Raw genomic sequence first — 4,742 nt, forward strand, 5'->3', positions numbered from 1 at the left:
AGGCAAAATCTACAAAACATATGAGAATCCATTAACAGAAGATAACACAAACAAGAGAATTGCTAAAAATTTAAAGATGATGAGGATTTTATGATTCAAACTTCTAAAGAAAAAGTAATAGAATCTATAAAATAACAAGGGGATTTTAAAAGAAATGCCAAGAATAAAACAGTAGCAGTAAGCTTGGAAAATGTGATATTTAAAGAAAACACTAGATAGACTAGAAAAATGACCAGGCTGATTTACCACATGGAAGATAAAGTTAAAAAAAAAAAAAATTAGAACATGTCATGGAGGAAAAAGAGTGAGTGACAATTTAAACATTTAAAAAATTAGGATTATGGAGACTTGAGACCATCACTTCCACCATGATGGAATAACTGGTCCTCCTACAATAAAGAACAAGAAAATAGGTGCTCCCTTCAGCAGCACATATACTAAAATTGGGATGATATAGAGAAGATTAGCATGTCCCCTGCACAAGAATGGATGCAAATTTATGAGGTGTTCCATATTTTTTTTTTAAAAAGTAATGAGAACATAGGACAAAATATGTGAAATGTATGTTTTCAGATACCGGAAAATAGGCAGCACAGGAATGATTCCTAAGAGAAGGAAGATACCTCGAGTCTTAAAATCAGTCTAGCTTTCTTCAGGAAGCACTTTCCATATTGTGATGCAGGGAAAGCTCATGGAAACAGACAATAGTAGCTTGTCTGTGTTCAGTCAGACACACACATAAAGGGGGCTGGAATTTGAGGGGCAAAATACAAAAGATAGAAGATAGCTAAACGCAAGAGTTCCATAAATTTTCATAAAGCTTCCTTTGAATCTGTTGTTAAACACAAAGCATGGCATGACTAGAATGAAACTAGTTTTCTACGGGTACTGTGTTGGGTGGGGAGAGAGTGGTCCTGAATAATTCCTAAATGATCACATGTTGAGATAAGAGATGTTTAAATTCTGATCATCCATAGTGCAAAGAAATAAATACCTGGGGCATTCAAGAGAGACCGCTAAAGGTTTACACATTAATCAGCAACAAATAAATAAACTGCTAGTCAAAACAAACTTCAAGAATCTTTAAAGGGTAGAGAGGAAAAAAAAAAAAAGAAAAAGAAAATTCAAAAAATAAAACTTACAGTGCCCATTACCCAAACAAAAGATTATTAAATACACAAAGAAGTAGGAAAATGTAACTCATAACCCAGAGAATAATCAGTCAATGAAAACTGATGCAGATGACAGAAATGATGGAAGAATAACACAAGATATTAAAATAGCTATAAACCTGCTCAAAGACCTAAGGACAAACACAAACACGGTGAGAGAAATAGAGTATATAAAAAGAATCAAATGAAACTTATAGAAATAACACCCAAAATATTTGAAATGAAAATTTAACTGGTTAGGGGTTCTTGGTACCTACATCTGCACAGAAAAGTATCGAAATTTGGTGGTTTAAAATGACTCCAGATATTTTCTTCTCTCCCAGGTTCTGTGCATCAAGAATTCAGAGAGGGCTCAGTTTGTGGTTCTGGTCAAGAGAACTCACGAGGTCATACCCAGATAGTGACTGGTGATTAAATGGTAGTGGGTAGGGCGGAGGTATTGCAGAGGCAGCTGAGGGATGGCTGACATCTCATTTCTTTGACCACCACCTCCAACACACAATGGTGAGGAGGCAGGAATAGGAAAACCACCATATATTTTCCATATATATACACAGAAGCAGGAAAGGACACATAGGAGGCGCTTGCCCACAGCAATTCTGAAATCCAGCTGGAGATAGGTGCCAGTTCCTTCATATGTTATTCTCCAGGGCTCTTGGTTCTGCATTTTTGGCTGTTTGTTTTGCCCTCTGAATTATTATTTGCCATAGTGTTTGTCACTGTGTAGTTGTCTCAGCTTGCCTCCTTCCTACAGTAATTTGAAGATCCAAAGGCTTCTTTGCATTTTTTACTTTCTCTGACATTTTCAATCAAGTCGACCTAATCCTTTTAAAAACTCTGTGGATTTCTTATGTTTTGGTTTACCAGCCACTGCATTAGAAAGTGGCACATATACAAGTATACTCAAGTATGTTTTTCCTAACTTTGTGCTCTCTGAAAGTCTGCTGTAGAACAACCAGAGCTTAGATTCTTAAAAGTATCTGTGTGCAACACATGGGACAGATAAAGCATTTTTTAGATCCTTTGGTCTTTGAAAAGAGTCTGTAAGACACGATTTCAAAATTTTAGGAGGACATAGTAAGGTACAAACTGGATTTAAAAAATTCCTCTAAAGCATTTATTAAGGTGAGTACATTTTGTTTTTTTTTGTTTTTGTCACTGATATTGCTGTTCCTTTGTTTTTCTAGCTGTAGATATAGGGACTGAGAAATAGTCTTATTTTCAAATACAGAAGATAATGGCTATTTTTTTTTTATTTAAAACTTATTCTTGAGCTCATCTCTCTCCTCTTGAATTTTATCATATGGAGTAAGAAGAGGCTATGTGAAATCTTTGATATTCTGGCTGGAAGTTTTAACCAAATCGAGTTTCCAGGCATTTTCTAATTTCTACATTTACTGCAGTTGACAGTGCTGTTAAATTTCTATGACTACATACTTCCATCAACTCCAGTGTTCTCCTTGCATTCCTTTAAGCCCTCCCTGAAAATCTTCTTCAGGCTCATGAGGTGTCCACTAACACTCTCCTCGAGATACTTTATTATTCCATTTTGAGCCTCTCACAACCGTCTTCTTGACACCAGAACCCATGCCAGAATTTTTAGATATTTGTTAAGACAGTATTCTACTTCCAGGAATAACTTGTTGTTGTTCTGCTTAGCTATTAGTGTGTAGAAACCATCTCAAAACTCAGTCACTTAAAACAATGATGTTTTATTATTTTTCACAATTTCTCTGAATCAAGAATTCAGAAAGATCTTGGCTGGACATTTCTGTCTCAGTCATTCCTTTGGAAGCAATAGGATGGTGTAGAAACAAAACAGTGTGGAAGAACTGAAGTAGCTGAGGGAATGGCTGGCCATTCCTGACTAAATCTTCTTGTAGTCCTAAGGCCTCCTTCTTAGGCTCTCATACTTCTGTTCAGTATTGTTCTATGACATGGAAATAAAAGTCTTTAGGAGAATGAATGATATTTATTTATGGACAACATAATTACATAGGAAATTCAATGAATCTATCAAAAAACCCCATAAAAGATCAGTTTTGGGAAATTATATTATTGAGATGTCAGTTACCCCAAATTTATATATAGCTTTAATGTAATCTATCAAATTCTAGGAGGAGGGACACCTGGGTAGCTCAGAGGTCCAGGGTCTGCCTTTGGCTCAGGGCATGATTCTGGATTGCCAGGATCAAGTCCCATGTCAGACTCCTTGCATGGAGCCTGCTTCTCCTCCCTCTGCCTATGTTTCTGCCTTTCTCTCTGTGTGTGTCTCATGAATAAATAAATAAAATATTTAAAAAAAGTTCTAGGAGGCATGTGTTAGAGATTGACAAGCTATTGCTAAAATTTATATGGAATATATATTATATATATTTTACTAATTATATATTAGCTTAAACAAATTTGACAAAGATATATGTACATGTCAAAATAATTTATAGGTATAAGATAGTCTTTCAACAAATGGTGCATTAAAAACTATATACCTGTACTAAAACAAAAAAACAAACAAAACCTTTACTCTCACCTCACATGGTGCACAGAACTGAAATGGATCATATATGCCACTGTAAAAGTATAAAATTCCTTGGAAAAAAGCACAGAAGAAAATAGCCACAAATAGGCCAAGATTTCTTAGATAGGAAACAAAGTACCCTAACTGTAATAGAAAACAAAACCAAAAACATAGAGAAATAATATTCCTAAATAAGAGAACAAATCTGACCCAACAATATATAAAATGGACAAAGGATTATGTCTAAGAGGGATTTAACCCAAGAATGAAAGTTTGGTTTAATGTTCAAATTCTATCAATTAATTTTCCATATTAATAAGATAAAGCAGCACAAATTATATCTCAAACAATGTGGGAAAAAAAGATCTACAGCATTCGACACCCATTGATTTAAAAAAAAAAAAATCAGTAAACTAGAATACAAGAAAGCATTCTTATTATGAAAGGTGGAATATAAAGCAGTATTTAATGGTGAAAGACTGAATACTTCCTTGTCAATATTTGGAATCAGTTAATAAGAACTGGAAATGGCCTCCAGCTCACTGAAAATGCATCCTGATCAAGGCTGCTGTGCCTGATTTAGCTTCTTGCTCAGGAGAAGACTAATGTGCACATGGGTACCAGGTATTCACTGCTCTGATGAGTGTATTCTTTTCTAACCCAATCAGAAAGCAAAAATAGTATGCATTCAAATGGAATGCCAAAACACATACATTTGTAGCTTTGCCCAGAACTACGTTAATTCTCTCATCCTTTGTCATGACATAATACAAAAGGCCTGGGCCATCTAGACATACCATTACATCTGTCAGACCATGTTCATGCTGATTGGTTAGGACAGCAAGAAGAGCAAAATCCACACAGGTAAAATGTGAACAATAATTTTCATAGCAGCTGTATTCATAACAGTTAAAAACTGTGAACCCAAATTTATATCTATGCCCAAATGGGTGAAAATACAAACATTCAATGTATTAATTTTTAGCAATTATAAGGAATAAACTACTGATACACACAAAATGAATGAATCCCCCCCCCAAAAAACCTAAGCT

The 4,742-nt window shown here is 34.9% G+C and overlaps 1 non-coding gene across 1 annotated transcript; it reads left to right on the forward strand.

Moving 5' to 3' along the window:
- The first annotated feature begins 413 nt into the window (after positions 1-413).
- Positions 414-519, forward strand: LOC112654248 (U6 spliceosomal RNA). The gene has a single exon (XR_003132897.1). It is a non-coding gene; the product is annotated as a U6 spliceosomal RNA (small nuclear RNA).
- The last annotated feature ends 4,223 nt before the right edge of the window (positions 520-4,742 follow it).

The sequence above is a fragment of the Canis lupus genome, chromosome 3, assembly GCF_003254725.2.
Source record: "Canis lupus dingo isolate Sandy chromosome 3, ASM325472v2, whole genome shotgun sequence".
NCBI lineage: Eukaryota > Metazoa > Chordata > Mammalia > Carnivora > Canidae > Canis > Canis lupus.